At 35.6% G+C, this 18,217-nt stretch overlaps 1 protein-coding gene across 2 annotated transcripts in view; it reads left to right on the top strand.

Annotated features, from left to right (window-relative positions):
• Window positions 1-18,217, top strand: part of Rasal2 (RAS protein activator like 2) — a 258,472-nt gene that overhangs the window by 514 nt on the left and 239,741 nt on the right. The window lies entirely within an intron of this gene.

The following is an 18,217-nucleotide window of genomic DNA, read 5'->3' as shown; positions in this document are numbered from 1 at the left end:
TGAGATTTCATTTCCTTCCTGTTGTGTGGAGCGAGTGTTGAGAGAAGATTTGAAAAAGCTTAGTAGAAGATGAGCTAATGAATGAAAAACAAAACTGAACAAAATCGAGGTGGGAGTGGGAGAGGAGAGATGGGAGAGAGACCCAGCCCTAGCCCTTGCACCAGCCCCAATTCAAGTGTTTGGTAGCGGTAGATTTATCTACAGCTTTTCCTTGAACCTTATTCTCCACTTGTCTTGAGTGCGTAGATTGTTTCAGATTGCACTATTGTTTCTGGTTTTCATCATGAAGCTACTCGGTTGCCACTCAGCAGGTTTAAAGTGATGAACACACTAAAAAAACTTTCCCTTTCTGCATTCCGAGTAACCATCTTTTAAATTAAACCTGAATGATGACTTTCAGTTAAGGAAAGGCTGTGGCAACATTAAACATGCTGGATTCATGGTTTAGCTGTGGCTTTCTCAAATATCGAAATAGCAGAATGTTTATCACTTAGCCCACATGACCATAAAAGACATAAGTAATGCGGCTGAATATAAGATGACCAATTTGAAGCATCTGGGATCAGTGTTGAGATGCTGTCCTGCAGTCATGTGCGTCTAACCCTGTTAGTGATCAGCATATTATATTTATGTTTTTGCTTTCATACTTCCAAATAGGCTCTGTGCTTTATAAGTCATGAACATCTTTTCATGGTTTATACGTTGTCTTTTGGACAGTTCAGTTGACTTCAGGCCTTCAGGCCCATTCAGAGAGAAAGATCTCAGACATTTGAGTTCTTGCTTCAGTTCTGTCACTAAATTATTAAGCAATTTAGGGCAGATAAGGCCACCTTTTGCCTCAGATTCCTTACCTATAAGATGAGTGGACTGGATTAAGTGATCTGTAAGGTCTCTTCAGTCATAAAATCAGCAGCTTTTCTTATGGCTAGTTCTTAGAAATTTATGTGTACACTACTTGGTATTTTGCTGGTGTTTCTAAGTGTTTATTTATTTATTTTCCTTTTTGCTAAATGGAGGAATGAAAGCAAAGAGGTGCAAACGGATGCAGAGTTACTCAGTTCATTCTCAGCAGGTTGGATTAAAAGCTTTGCTGTCTGGTAGTCCACCTGTCTGCTAATTCAGTTCAGCTGATCACTATAGCAAAAGTTGACGAGAGTTTAAAAATGACTATAAATTGGAGTACATTGTGTTACATTTTATCTTCTTGTCTGTGTACACTTTCACTTACTTTTTTTATACAATATTATCGGGAGGACCATGTTAGAATACATGATCATTTGGCTAACAAGAGTGTTCAAAGGCCAGGTGTTCTAGGCCTTATTGTAATATCCTTCACATGTAACCCATGTAAATTTTTACCAATATTTTGGTAGTCTGTTCTAGGTTTGAACTTGTCATATGCACATTTTTCCACACACATAAACACACACACATCTAAATATGTTTGAAGAAACCTAGACATTAGTAGCATACAACTAGGGCCAAGAACCTGGTAGTTTTCTTTTTGGTTTTGCCACAGCTTGGTTGTCATTTAATTTTGTATGAGTCATTTTTATCTCCCTGGTTCCAGGTTTCTGCATACAATGTGGAATCTGGAGTAGTTGGCTTACATGCACATAAATTCATACACAAGAAGTTATTCAAAGGGAACATTTCTATGTTAAGTGGTAGAATTTCCACTGCATCATCTTTTTTAAAAATGTGTGATTTCTGTCAGTTAATTAAAACTCATTTTTATTTACTGTTTAATGCTGGTGCTTTTCTTCTAAGGATTTCACTGTGGAGACTGCTTTGTTGTCCATAGTTTGATACAAATCAAAACTAAATGGGTCTTGGTTGTTTTAGGTAGTTTTAAAGTTGTTTATTGTATGATTCTTTGGGGTCAGAATAACAATGTGGAAAATCAATTTTTAAAAATTATTTAGGCAGGGTCTCACTATGTAGCTCTGGTTGGCCTGAAATGTGCTATATATAGTCCATCCAGGTTGGTCTCAAACTCACTGAGAACTGTTGGTCTCTACCTACAGAAGTCCCTGGATTAAAGGCATGAGTGACCATGCCCAGCGGGAAAGTAAACATTTAAGGAATATTAGTTTGTTTTCCTTGTTTCTTGTCTGATTTGTGTATTCAAAACTGATTCTCCTGGGTTGTCTTTGATCTTCTACATAATTTATAGAGACTTTTTTTAAAGTGTGGTCCAGCTGTTTCAGAGAAGTTTAGCTCCTTTCCTCTAAGTTTGTGGATTAAATATGGACTGTTGTCTAATCAGTTCCACAATTTAACTACAACTTGGCCTACAGATTCTCTCCTGACTTTTGAAGCCAGTAGTTGAGCAAGCTCTCAGTTCAGCACTTTTTAACTTATCATCAGGAGGACTCTGTTTTCACAAACTAGGAAGGCGGAGGTAGGATGCTGCTCAGGTCTAGCTTACACAGTGTGGAGATGGACTGGGCTTCAAAGGCCATTAAGGAGTGGTATTGAGTGACGTTGGATGCTGGCCAGCTCACATCCTCTTCGAGAATTTTCTTTGAAATCATAAAAAAAAAACTAATAAAAATATTTCTCTCTTCTTAAGGATATCTCATAGAAACTTTTAGGAGCAGTATTTTCCTAGTTTACTTCACAGATCGGCTCTGTTTTAGTCTGTGGTTAACAAGTTTGGCTCTTTGGTTGATAATACATCCAGAGCTTTGTGTATTACCATGATTAGGAAAACTTCTTTGGAATATCTTCAGAGCTTTGTAGTAGGTGGGTCTATATTTAGAGCACAAACAAATGCAAGTCTTTGAGACACAGCTAAGAGAAAATGTTTATGCTGTCCTTTGTTTGAGTAAAATGATTCATTCCAGAATTAACAAATAAATTGTATCCATGTCCTGTCAAGAGTATAAAGTTTTGACATTAGTCTGTCTGTCTTGTTCATAGTCTTCCCTTACCACCTCTTTTATTGTCAATCAGGTCTAGTAGATTGGTCCTGTGCCTCATAGTAAATAGGTATTAAATGTTAATTTGTCTTCCGTTTGACTGTTTAGAGTTCAACCTGATTGATTTTTATGGATGGTAGAGTAGCTTAAACAAAGACATGCCACAAACAGCTAAATATGGATGCAGAATCCAAGAGCATCAAATGCAGAACATTTCCCAGATATTTATAGCGTCAAAGCAAAGTCAATTGCCTGCAAAAGCTCAACAAGCTAGCAAAAGGAAATGGGAGCAGCAAAGCTAGCCTTACTGTCTATGCTTTCTGGTAAACAATGAGAACATTAAAACTGTGAACGGATGACAAGAGTAGGCTACCCCAAAAAGAATTTGAGTTCCTCTAGAACTGTTGTAGTAGTGTTTTGCACTCATTTGTGTAACAGGTTTTGCAAGGGTGTGCACTGATCACTCTTGGAGAATTAGAGATCAAGTACATTAAAGAGTCAGCAGATAACTTGTACTTTACAGTTTTAATATTTCCATTAGGATTTATCTAAAATATTCAGTTAATAAAATGAGGAACAGCATTAGCATTAAATTAGTGTAGATCTCTGTTTTTGTTGATTGCAGAAGGAACCTTCTGGAAAGTTTCTAAAAGTTGGTAGGTACTATTTCATATTTCAGCAAACACAAGATAAAGGAAGTGAATTATACTGCATTAACTACTAAGACTTTTAGAAATGTGATAGTGGAAGCTGGTAAGCATTTCTCATGTGAGCTGATGCAGTGGAAGGCTTATGTAGTTGTAGTATATAATATTCAATATACAGGAGTTAAGTCAAAGATGAAGTCTGCTTTTTGCACTTCTAGAAACTGTTTTTGCATTTATTTAAGATATTATAACTAGCAGCAAGTCCAGGTAGTTGTTTCATTTTGGCCCACTACAGTTTTTTTCTCCTCTGAGACAGGGTTTCTTTTTGTAATTTTGGATGTCCCAGAACTTCCTTTGTAGACAAGGTTAGCCTAGACCTCAGAAATCAATCTGCCTCTGCTTTGTGAGTGCTGAGATTAAAGGCTTTTGAGGAATGCCTGGCTTCATTTTGGCCCAGTATGAGTTAAATGTGGTTCACTCTGGCTTTTTGTAGAATGTTTTTATTTAACTTTAGATATTATTAGTGAATTGGTTTTTTCACTCTCCCCTGCCCTCAGTCTCTCATTCTTACATGCTTCAATATGTAGTCTGTTTTGTAATAATGTATACCTGAATGAAATTGTTCAATCAAGTCTGAATGTTTTCAGTGCTCTGTATAATTAACTGGTAGAAGATCAGTGAATATATTTCATATACATCCCAAAACATGTTCACATTACTTAAGTGTTTTAATTTTCTCACACTTATTGTTAAACTCTCACAAAGGAGTACTGTTATTTTAGAAATTCTTTGAATCTTAGGATTAAGTTCAGTACTTATAATCTGGCATAGGTTCTGAATGTTGTCCAGATTCATTCATGTGTATATGTGTGCATTAATGGGGGCCAGAATTAGATATGGGCTCTTTATTGCCTTGAGACATTGCCTCTCACTGAGCATATAGCTAGGTTTTGCTAGGCTGTCTGGTCAGATGGCCAGTGAGCTCTCAGAGATCTGCCTGTCTCTGCCTACAGTGCTGAAGTCACAGACTTAAAACCGTGTCTGGGCGTTTATGTTAGTGCTGGGGATTTGAAGTCAGTTCCTCATGCTTGTGGAGAAAGTGTTCTAACCCACTGAGCCATATTCTTAGTCCCTCCAAATGCATGTATTAATTTATATGTATTAAGAGTTCTTTATTGACTGTATGGTCATACATATCTGTAATCTCAGCTTTGGGGAGGGTGAGGGAGAGGGATCTTGAATTCAAGGCTTGTCTGGGCTACATAATAAGAAACAAATAAATGAGTTCTTCCTTCAGGATTATAGGGACTTTCCAAGAAAACTTTATGTAAATTTAAATCCAAATAGCCCCATTTTCTTGAGAGAAAAATTCTCATATTACATGCTCAGATCATAGACAATGGTGAACAATTTATTTTACATTGTTTTAGTACAGTTCTAATTTTTATCATTGGTTTATTACTACCTTATTTTCAGAGAATTATAGTATTTTTCACTGACTCAAATTGTACAGCTATAATCTTTTCTACAGTCATTGGATTAGAGTATTTTAGAATTAAAAAGTGAATTTGGAAAGCTGATATATACAGCATATATACAGTGGTATAAAATCTCTGTTGACATTAAGAGAAATCATCAGGAATCAGTCTTGTTAATATTTCTGCAATCAAGCCAAGTGCTCTAAAGACTATAAATAACGGCATTAGTGTAGGTCAGAGACTAATGTGAGAGAAGGTATCAACAAAGCTTAGATTTCTGTGGATTTATATCACAGATTTGTAAATAATATAACTTTCTAACATGAGCAATGTGAACGTATACAAGAATTGCCTCAAACTTTTTCATATTGTAAAACTGAGTCGTTATATTTGTTGATGTTGAGACAGTCTTACTCTGTATTTCAGACTGACCTGGAACCCACTATATAGTCCAGGGTGGCTTAAAATCTGTGATCATTCTCCTGTCATGGACTTCTGAGTAGTGGTATTATAAGTATAAGCTACCATACCCAGCTTTTGAGTGCTCATAATGTTAAAACAAATGTACAATGGTGTTCTATAATGTTAGGTGAAATAAATTGCTGTCATTATTGAGGAAAAGAAAAGGAACTCACATGACTAAGACAGTAGGCTTACTGTGACTACTGAAGTGGCAAGGCAGTGGTTTCTGATTCTTTGTTTTCATTAGGAAGAAGGATGAGGTAAGTTGGAGCAGAGGGTTTTATGTAATTGTTCTTTACAGTTGCTCTCCTCAGTAGCAAAGTGATTTGATCACCTTTTAAGTAGGTTAACCACAAAAAAGCATCAACTAATGTCTCGAGTTAATCCAGAAAAAATTTAGCCATTTGTTCTCTTATTCTACTTTATTGAAAAACACTTTGAAGTAACTAGAGATGTTTGGTCTTGTTAACTGGGAAGAGGAGTTTGAAGTGTGCTGAAGGCACTACTGAAATTGCTTCACTGGTTTTGGCAGAGAGAAAATTGCTCTCTAATGTTTGTAAAAACAAAAACAAAAACAAAAACAAAAACAAAGACAAAAAACAAAAAACCCTCCACCTTTCTTCCCAAGGCTACTAAGTCCTGCTGAAGAGCAGTGGTAGAGAACTCTACATAGTTAATGTGGCTTATCTTATAGTGAGAAGTCAATTTTGAAGAAGTACATGAAGGAAAGTGGAAAGAAAACAGCAAATGTTAATGAGTATATAGTAAGAAAACAAATCTTAAACCCTTGCAGGTATAACAAAACCTCATTTGTTAGATTGCTGTATTTTATTTGTACAAATGTTTTGCCTGCATATATGTGTGTGCCACGCATGTGTGCCTGGTACTGTGGAAGTCAGAAAAGGGCTTCAGATTCCCTGGAACTGGAGTTGCGGATGGTTGTGATTCATATATGGATGCTGGGAATCAAACCCAAATTGATTCCCTACAAGAGTAACAAATGATTGTAACTGCTGAGCCATCTCTGCAGTCTCTATTTGCTAGATTATTATAGAGAAGTTATTATTGCTCTATTTCTGCTGTACAATCAGATAGTTTAAATTTTCTACTTTTCTTTTTATCAAATTACTCTATTTTTTATTTGTTTTTCTTCTAAGGTTCTATTGGACTTATGTACATTAATAATTATCTTCAATATTGTTCAAGTTTTGGTCTCATTATGTTACCTACATTTCTGAGGCTAAGGGCTTGATAATATTTAATGTATTTTAGAGAAGAACTATCTAACAAAACAAAACAAAACAAAACAAGAAAAACCCCCAAAATTCAGAGTAGTGTGAAAAGTTAAAAAGAAATTTTAAAGTCAATAGTCCTGAGTCTGTCAAAACAGTTTTAAAAGATGTCCTTGCCAGAGAGAAACTGGCTTAGGAAGTTCAGCTTACTTCCAAAATTGGAGACAAATTCCACAATTTGTCAGGATTGGAACTCTTAACCTCAGATTCCTTAGTCTCCTGATTTAGCTTCTAGATTTTATTGCCTCCCTTAGGGAGATGACCTTTCAAAGCTTAAGGTTAGGAAAACTCTACAATGAGAAATGCCAGATTGTGAGTTTCACAGTCTTTAAGGGAAGTGCTGGAAGTACCATTACCTAGGTAACAGAAAACAAAAATGAACAAAACATTCACAAAGTAGGAGGAGGATGATAATTACAGTAATCCTTTAGAAGGTAGACCAGAAGGCAAATTCCATGCTTTTCATCTCCTTTATCTTAGTTCTTTAGGCATAAATTCTTCAAGCTGTGATCTGAACTGATACTTAAAGGAAGTACAGATGTTATTTATATATGTGATGGGAAATCTAGATTCACCTAGTTAACTTTATGCTTTATTCCACCTTATTCTAAGCTCTTGGACATATAAGTATTACATTTAATATTTTGTAATTATAAATTGCTTAATGTGAAAAATTTGAAATTTGGAAAATCTAAAGAAAATTTAAGTCATTTGCAAATCTGCTTCTCAGAAGTAACTATTCTATAATGTTTTTTCCATCTTTTTTCGCTATGTACATATTTGGTGTTATGCTATATGTGTTTAGTATTCTGCTTTTTCTCTTTACAGCATATTTTTTCATGTTACTGAAAATATTAACATTTTTTCAAATATATTATTAGTTGAAAATTTTAGAAAATAGGCAATAACTTTTTGTTTCAAAATTTAACAAGTATAAATGAATATTTCTTGAGGGGTGTCACTCACCCCTCCTGACTCGCTCCTCTACTTGCCTTCTCTAATCAAGAAATCATTGAAAAATTATCTTCCTGTTTCAAGTCAGGTATACAGAGGGAAACTTAAAAATTCTGTGTTAAATAGGAACCAAGGAATTTAGTTAAAATAACAATAGCAACAAAAGAAACACCTGGACTGGAATAGTAGTTCTGAATCTGTAATATCTGTATTCAAGAGACTGATGCAGGGGAATTGCTGCAGATTTAAGACCAAACTAGTCTACATAGTGAATTCCAGGCCAGCTTAGGTTGCAAAATGAGAGTTTTTTTTTTTTTTTTTTTTTTTAAAAAAAAAAAGCATGATATTAATGAGATGGTGAGCCAATTTGCTAGGAGTTCTGGGGTCTGGAGTGAGTTTTTAATTGCTTTATATTTGAACTGATAGTACCATAGATTTTAACTGTTTATATTCAATATGTGACAACTCATTACAAGCATTGATTTGATTTATAATTTAACTTATTCCTCACTCCCTAGTTATTAATATGTTTGGTACATATATTTTCTATCACTTTATAAAGAGATTCCTCTTTTTTTTTTTTTTTTTTTTTCAAGACAGGGTTTCTCTGTGTAGCCCTGGTTGTCCTGGAACTCACTCTGTAGACCAGGCTGGCCTCAAACTCAGAGATCTGCCTGTTCTGCCTCTGCCTCTTGAGTACTGGGATTAAAGGCTGCACTACCACCACCTGGCTGATCCTCATTTTTTAATAGTGTATAATGCATAGGTGAGTCATGGTCAAGAGATGTAGGGAACATGATAAGTCATTTCTTCACTTGGCTAGAGAAGTAGTTAATCATGCAAAAGTGAGTCCTAAAGAGATTTGGTAAAGTGAGGTGGTCAGTAACTGAGCTCTGATAGAGGGTTTGTTTTTGTTTTTGTTTTGTTTTTTGTTTTGTTTTGGCAAAGAATGAATAATACCATTTCTACTACCTAGTTTGTGGTTACGTTTGTTATGGCATATCACATGATATTTTAAAGGTTCATCATCTTGTTTTCCTAAATGGTTCTAGAATTTAGCAGTATTTTTTTTTAAGATTTATTTGTTTATTTAACGTATATGAGTACATGATTGCTGTCTTCAGCCACACCAGAATAGGGCGTTGGATCCTATTACAGGTGGTTGTGAGCCACTATGTGGTAGGTGGAAATTGAACTCAGGACCTCAGGAAGAGCAGTCAGTGCTCTTAACCACCCTAGCAGTATGTTTGACTCATAGCTTCTCTGCCTTTTTTAGTACCACGTGGATCAGAACTGATACTAAGTTCCTTATAAACTGCAGGAATTAAAATGAAGATGCTAGAGTAACAGTAACAAGTTCTTCTGCATTAGTTCATTGTTACTGTGAAATATATATTCCAAAAACTTAATCTGTTAGTACAATTTAGTGACATTGAAATCCTTAAATTGTGTAATCATTATACCATCAGTATATATTTAAAATCTTTTTATGATTTGCAACAAAAATTCTATATCATTAAATGATGACTCTGCCTTTCACATCTTTACCCCAGCTGCTAGTAACCACTGCTCTAGTTTTTGTGTCAGCAAATTTATCTATTTTATGTACCTCATATTCATAAAATTATATATTTGTTTTCTGGTTATGTTTACTGTGTATATCATGAAGACTCATTATTTTATCAAAATGTATTCTTTATCATGACTGAATAATATTTCACCACATATGCTGCATTTTGCTTTTCCATTTATCTGCTGATGGACACTTGAGTTGTGTTCTCGATTTAGTTACTGGAATACTGTTATAGGCTTTGGTATATAAATATGTTTGATTCTCGGCTTTCTATTTTTAGATGATAACCCCATATGACTGGATTACCCTTATCTTTCTATTTTGTAGATACATCTAGAGATAGATTTGAGTATACTAGCTTGGGTTTATGGTAGCTCTGTAGTTGACTTTTGTGAACCTACTAACTTTTTATAGTAGCTGAACTGTTTAAAAATCTTGTCAGCAATATATAAGGGCTTCAGTTTTTCCTCATCATTGTCAACTCTTAATATTTCCTTTTGATGATAGCTGTCTTGAAGCAGTTTTGATCTATATTTTTCTAATTATTACTGATATTGAATATTACTCATGAATGTTGGTCATTTATAGGTTGTTTAGAAATTGTCTATTCAGTCCTTCTGCATGAACTCTTAGTAGACATATTGGTGTTTTTCAAATTGTCAGTTATAGCATTGATTTATGAATTAATCTCATCTCTAATTACAATCACAATCATGAGCATGATCATAATGATGATAAGTAAAACTCACGGAGTGTTCATTATGAACCAGCTGCATTATGAAAAAGCTGTGTGTGGGTGAGTGGTACAGATATTTATATATTTAGAAAAGATCTCTAAAATTCATTTATTTTTATTTATAATATAAAATATGAATCTTTTTATGTAAAAGCATATCTTTCTAAGCCTCTTTATGTTTAATCAAGCTAGTGAAAGTACTGATTATTTAGAAGGCATAAAATCTTAAAGACCCTGTGTTGTATTTGTCTTAGTAATAATTGTGGCGAGTTCAGTAATGGGAAGTAAGTTAAGAATCTAACATTCTGATTAGTTCATGAGTTTTAAAAACTGTTTAATAAATTGATAGAACAAGCCACACATGTTTAAAGTATAGCCGTGTATTTTAAAATATGTAAGTGACCATAAAATCATCCATACAATCAAGAAGGAAATTTCTGACTCTTTTCCCTGTCCTCCAATTCCAATTTTGCAGTCTTATCTTCAGCCCTATAGCAGACTACTTGGAGGGGCTTGTCCTCTCCTCTGACCCTTCCTGGGGACTTTGCTAATCTTCGTGACAGATCCAGCTTTCCTCCATCCTATGGACCCTTTCAGTACTCCTCCCCCAATTCTAGCCCACACCCATTCCTTTGTGACAGCCCACAATTCTAGAAATTTGTTCTAGTTCTACCTGGGACCCCCAGTGGCTACATCTGGCAGGGATTCAGAAGCAATACAATACAATTGTAGGAATAAATACTGCTCATTGGTAACTCTCAGAATTAACTATCTCAATTCTCCAATAAAAAGATAAAGACTAACAGATTGGATTCAAAAACAAAAAGAGGATCTATTCTTCTGCTGTATCCAAGAACCATACCTTAACATCAAGAATAGAAATCACCTCAGGGTAAAAGGATAGAACAAGATATTCCAAGCAAATGGACCCAAGAAGCAAGCTGGTCTAGCCATTTTAGTATCAGACAAAATAGACTTCAAACCAAAACTAAACAGAAGAGACAGGGAAGGACACTATATACTCATCATAGAGTGTCCTTCTCTATCTCTTCTGTTTATCTCTTGGGTTGCTTCTAAATATGCCCCAAATACAAGGGTCCCCAAGTTTGTGAATGTAAAACTGCCATAGCTTAAATCACATATTGTCCTTTACACAGTGACTTTAGCACCCCACTCTCATCAATTGATAGACATCAAGTCAAAATCTAACCAGAGAAATACTAGATCTAAATTATATCATAAACCAAACAGACGTAACAGATATTTACAGAACATTTTGCTCCAATACAAAATAATATACCTTTCAGCAGCTCATGGAACTGTCTCAAAGATTGACCATATACTTAGACACAAAGCAAGCCTCAACAGATACAAGAAAATTGAAGTAACACCCTGCATTCTATCTGACCACCATGGATTAAAATTGGATATCAGTAACAACAGAAAGCTTACAAACTGATGGAAATTGAACAACTCACTATTGAATGACAAATGGGTCAAGACAAAAATTAGGAAAGAATTAAAACATTTTTAAAAATTGAATGAAAATGAAACCACATCATACACAAACTTAAAGGACACAATAAAGGCTTTTCTAAGAGGCAAGCTCAGAGCACTAAGTGCATGCATATACATACATACACATACATACATACATATATACATACATATGCGCACGTGCGTGCACACACACACACACACACACACGCACACACACACATATTTGGGTTGATCTCATACTAGTAACTTAAAAGCTCTGAGTGCTCTAGAACAAAAAGAAATCACACCTAAAAGGAATAGATGACAAACTCAGGGCTGAAATCAATAAAATAGAAACAACACACAGAAATACAAACTATCAGTGAAACAAAGAGTTGGTTCTTTGAGAAGATCAGTAATATTGACCAAGCCTTAGCAAAGTTAACTAAAAGGCTAAAAGAGAATGTCGAAATTAACAAAATTAGAGCTGAAAAGTGGGTCAAACAGCAGACATTAAGGAAATCCAGAGACTCATAAGGACATACATTAACAACCTGTGTTCCACCTAATTGGGAAATCTAAAATCAATTAACAACACCTTTTACAATAGCCTCAAATAATATAAAATATCTTGGTGGTAACTCTAACCAAACCTTATATGGTAAAAATTTTAATTTCTTTAAGAAGAAATTAAAGAAAATATCAGAAGATGAAAAGATCTTCTGTGTTCATGAATTAGTAGGATTAATATAGAAGAAATGGCCATCCCACCAGAAGCAATCTACAGATTCAATGCAAGCCCCATCAGACTTCAACACAGTTCTTCACAGATCTTGAAAGGACAGTTTTCAGCTTCATATGGAAACACAGAAAAACCAGGATACTGAAAACAATCCTGAATAATTAAAGAACTGCCGGAGGCATCACCATTCCAGATCTTAAGTTGTACAACATTGTTGTAGTAACAAAGCCAGCATGGTACTAGCATAAGAGCAGACATGTTTTTTTTTTTTTCAACCAACTTTAATATTTAGTTATAAAATTAATATATCATTCAAATCAGCAGTACTAACATAAAATACAATGATTTAATTAGTAATTAAACCAGATGTTTTAACTTCTAGTGTCTGCTTTTCTAAAAAAAAATTATTATTTTTTTACTTACTCACTTTACAGCCTGCTCATTGCCCCCTTCCTGATCACCCCCTTCTATAATCCTTCCCTCTATTCCCTGTTCCCTTCTCCTCTGGGTGAGTGGGGTTACCCATGGGTATCCCCTGACTCTAGCACATAAGTCTCTGTGAGGCTAGGTGCATCCATTCCACCTAGACCAGACAAGGCAGCCCAGCTAGAAGAACATATCCCATATACAGGCAACAGCTTTTGGGATAGCCTCTGCTCTAGTTGTTTGGGACCTACATGAAGACCAAGCTACACACCTAAAAGTAGACATGTTAATCAGTAGAATTGAATTGAAGACTCAAATATTTAAGTCCACACAACTATGGGTACCTGATTTTTAATAAAGAAGCCAGAAATGCACATTGGAACAAGATAGCACCTTTAACAAATGGTGCTAGTCAAAATAGATGACTGCATGTGGTAGAGTGCAAATAGTCCCATACTTAACACCCTGCACAGAATTCAATCCGATAGACAAGAACGCAGTGGATAATAGCCTTGAACTCACTGGCATAGGAAAAGACTTTATGAGCAAGACACCAATAGCACAGTCACTAAGAACAACAAAAAGCAGAACCTCAAGAAACTGAAAAGCTCCTGTATGGTAAACGACACCATCATTTTGACAAAGTGGCAGGGTACAGAATAGAAAATATTTTTATCAGCTACACATTTGATAGAGGTCTAATACCTAAAATATATAAAAAACTAAAAAAACCTGACATCGAGAAAATAACCTAATTTAAAAACGGGGTACAACTCTGAAGAGAATTCTCAAAAGATGACAAAACCCAAGCTAGATATCTCTTGTCATGGACTGAAGCTTCCAGTTCTGGCAATGGGTTACATATAATTGAATTGGTGGTGAAAGGGATTCTATAGATACCCCCAAATAACCCATGCTATTGTCAGGGCTATTTGTTGTTCTCTACAAACTGATGGTAAGGCTCTATTGCTGAAGACAACATCTATACAACTCCAATGAGAGGAGAACTCCAATATGGAGAAGTTGAGTTGATTCCTACCTAGAGTCTTCATCCATACTGACTGGTGTTCATGGTTCTGGAAGGTTACAAACTACAAGAGGAGAAAGATAAATGCCAATCCAGCTACAAATCCTTCAGTCTACAATGGCAACCTACCTGCAAGGTAATGTTGATGCAATAGTGATACACAACTTGGGGGGATAACCAGCCAATATATGATTGGATTTAAGGCCCATACCACGAGATAGAACCCACACCCAATGCTGCTTGGCTGGCCAGCAACCTGACTACATGTCCCAGGGACCTAAGCAAAACCAAATGCCACTGTTTTTCTAAAGTAGTGGTTCTCGGCTTGTGAGCCATGTCCCCTTTGGGGTTGCATATCAGGTATCCTGCATATCATATATTTACATTATGATTCATAGCAGCAGCAAAATTACAGTTATGAAGTAGCAACAAAATTTTATTGTTGCAGCATTAGGAAGGTTGAAAATCACTACTTTAAAGGAATATAGCAATTAAATGACTCTTAATGACATTCTGTTATACTCAGATCTATGTACACATCCATTATCAGAGAAGCTTCCTCTTGCAGCAGATGGGAACAAAAATAGAGACTTACAATGAGACAGTATACAGACAATGAGAAACCTTGGAACCCTACATCCTAAATGGGATGTCTCCATTAAACCTTCCCCGTAGAGCTCAGGGGATCCTGTGCAAGAGGTGGTGAAAATATTTTAAGAGCCAGTGGGGATGGAAAATTGTAAGGAAACAGGGCCTTCTAAACATAGCAGGACTGATATACACGAATTCACAGAAACTGTGGCAGTATGCACAGAGCCTGCACAGGTCTAAGCCTGATAGGAGTCTAAGCACTGAGAGTAAAAGTGCACCCCAGCTGCCAGCCCTAGCCTAGAAGCTATCTCCAATTGATAACTGTTCGCAAAGGAAAATAGTTTTTTTCCAATATAATTTCACTGAGTATATAAAACTACTCTTATGGGCAAGCTCCATACCTAGCAGTAGAAGGCCAACACAAAACTAACTCAGTGATAGCTTTGGAGGTTCCTTGTCTCATAATGTTTTGTCTGGGCATTATTTTTATTTTAATTAATCAATTTCCTACAGTCTTTTGTGTATATATTATGAGTATCATATCTTTATTGGATTTCTCTTTATGTGAATGTGTGTATCTTCATGTCTATGTGTTTCTTGTGATTTTTCTTCTGATTGTTTTGTCCTATTTCAGTTTGTTATTGTTTTGTCTTATTATTTAGATGTGTGTTTGTATTCTAATGAGAGAAGGAAAGGAAGGGTGTGTATTTGAATTGGGTGGGAAGCTGGGGAAGATCTGGAAGGGGTTGGGGCAGAGGAAACCGTAATTAGAATATATTGTATGATAAGTATTTTCAATAAAATAGAAACAATCATCTATGTCTAACATTTTGTGTGTGTGTTTGTGTATGTATGTGTGTGTTTGTGTGTACGTGTGTGTGTGTGTGTGCGTGCCTGTGTGCGTGTTCATGCATTTGTAGGATAGAGGCCAACTTTGAGAGTTCTCTCCTTCTATTGTGTGTGTCTCTGGGGTTGAAAAAAGGTGGTTAGGCTTCCTGCAAGTGTATTTTCCCATTGTACCATTGTCCCATTCCTAAAGAATTTCATACAGGTGAAATCATAGGATTATAGAGGATGCTCTCACTTCTGGACTGTCCTTTAGGACGTTTTGAGACTGAACTATCAACAATAGTTAATTTCTTTGTTTTGTTATATAGAATTTAACTGAATGAGTATTGTTTTTGATGAACTTTTTGCTGTTAATTGTAACTATGATAGGTAATGATGATGAAAATGTTTATTTTTAAGTCTTTCTATTGACATGCAGGTTTTTTCCTCTCTAGGGATGGAATTTAACAGTGAACTGATGAGTTGTATGGTAGATATATGTTATAATCTAAGAAAGTACCAAATTGCTTTTTTAAGAGATTGTACCATTTTCCTACCAGCATCACTCAGTTACCAATCCACATCCTCCTCAACATTTGTCATGGCCAATATTGTTTTTAGCATTTCAGGAAGTATGTAGTAGTATCCATTGTGGTTTTAATTTGCATTTCCCTAAAGACTAAAAGCTATTGAACGTCTTTTCATGTGCTTTACCAGGCATTCATATATCTTTAGTGACATGTTACATCTAAATGTATGAGTTGTGTGGCTTCTTCATAAATCGTGGACCTAATTTATTAGATATGTGATCTACAATCATTTCTTCCCTTCTGTGTCTTGTCTAATTTTTTTAGACGTGTCTGTCGAGGGATGGAGAGAACACTCAGTTGGTAAAGTACTCATATTACAAGCATTAGGACGTGAGATTGATCCCTGGAACTCATATAAAAATGCCGCTGAGTTATTATACACAACTGTAGTTCTACCTCTGGGGGTGCAGACACAGAGGATGCCAGGTACTTTGCTGGCCAGCCAGTCTAGTCTTCCATACCTACTTCTCTTATAAGTGGTATAATCAAAACTAGAGTTTGTATTTTATTTGAATACATCACTGAAGTGCTTTCTCCCATCTTAAAAATTGCTGTCTTTCAGCAAACCAAGTCATTTCTTCTGGGGTTAAGGTGAACTACTCAGGCTCCTTACTAACAGCTCCTGAATAGTACCGTTAGCCTAGAAGAGGGGTGATTTTCTAAATAGACTAGGAGGTTAGAATAAAGGGACCTGGTGAGGGAACTGCATTGAGTCTATAAGGCATGTGCTATACCACAGGTAGGACATTGATTAATGCTTGTTTTTTATTGGCTTATTAGAGGTATTTCCATGAAAAGAAAGTCTTTAAGTAAAAATAGGTATGTTGGTAAGTATGATAAAAGGCAAAATTATTTATGGGCCTACTCCTGATAAAGAAGTTTTTGTTTAGTCACATAATCAGGATAGATAAACAAAAAATAAACTTAAAATTGTAACTTTAAAACGCACTTTAAAAGGAAGCATGCAGTTCTTCAATAATGTGTATCTAAAATGATCAAATTTAGTGTAATGTAGTAGGGAAGGCCTTCTTTAGGAAGTTACATCAGCACCAAGTCCTAAAGAGTGAATAGCTGTTAATTAGGTGAAGAAAATTAGCAGCTAATGTTCTAGATTGAAAGGATAGCTTGTATAGAGGTCCTGAGTGAACATGGCAGTTTTAAGGATGGTCATAAAGACTAGAGCAGCTGGAACAGAAAAGTTGTGAGGGCAGACAGTTTAAAATGAGGCTAGAGAAAAACCTGAGTCAAAGATACGGATCTAGAAGGTGATGGTGATATCTTAGCCATTGAAAAGACCTCTCTGGATTCAGTGTGGAAGATAGATGTATGTGCTGGAAGGCCAGTCAGAGGCTATGCAGGTAACAGATAATGGTAATTTAGTCAGAGGCTATGCAGGTAACAGATAATGGTAATTTGGGTCAAGGAAATGATGAAGAGAAAAATAAACAGATTTGTAAGATACTTAGAAGATTAAAATTAGTAAGACTTGGTAAAGAAATATATGAGGCAGGAGATGTGGGGTAGTATAGGGAGTTTTGTTGAGTGTAACCTATGTCTTAACAGTGAATAAACACTTAGAGAGGATGCTGACATTGTTTGCAGATACAGTTTTCCATGGGTAAGCTGGAAGCATTTCTTTTTGGAGAATTGTGTATTTCATCCATTATAACCCTGTACAAATCAGACATTTTCCTTGAAGTCTTTTTTTTTTTTCCTATTCTTTGGTGTTGGGGATTGAATCCAGGATACAGGGGGATAGCTTCATGACATGCTATAGAGATACACCTTCAACCCCTTAAAGTCTTTCTTGATATCTCTTTGCCTGTTTCCTCACTGTGGCTAAAAGAAATGTTCTATTCTTTATTAAGTTTTACTTAGGTATCTGATACATAACTTTCCATCATCTAACCTCTTGCCTTCTACTTATTGCACATGTGTCTTTTTTCCTTTGCTGTATTGAATATTGCTTATTGAAAAGGAATTTTATTCATTTTAATATGTTTACAATTAAGCTCACCTTCAGAGGTTTCGTGAGTAAATCCTTACTGCCTGCTCCAATTTCTTGTTTGTTTGTTTGTTTTTGGTTTGTTTATTTTCCTTTTAAATGAAAACCTTATATTGTGTTTATAAGTGTTTCAGGAGCTTTGGTATATGTAGTACATGAAATCATGATGGGTGTTTTTTGAAGTCCTTTATAGTAATTTTGTGAAATAGATACAATTATTGATTACTAAATTGATTTTCAAATAGGTGTGACTTACTCAGAGACTTACCATTTTCCAGTCAGTTCTCTTCTAGCAGGAAGCTCGCCGGGCAGTGGTGGCACACGCCTTTAATCCCAGCACTTGGTAGGCAAAGGCAGGCGGATTTCTGAGTTCGAGACCAGCCTGGTCTACAGAGTGCGTTCCAGGACAGCCAGGGCTACACAGAGAAACCCTGTCTCAAAAAAACAAAAACAAAAAACAAAA

This window comes from Grammomys surdaster, unplaced genomic scaffold (genome assembly GCF_004785775.1).
Source record: "Grammomys surdaster isolate TR1022 unplaced genomic scaffold, NIH_TR_1.0 130, whole genome shotgun sequence".
Lineage (NCBI taxonomy): Eukaryota > Metazoa > Chordata > Mammalia > Rodentia > Muridae > Grammomys > Grammomys surdaster.
This window is presented reverse-complemented; position numbering and strand designations above follow the sequence as displayed.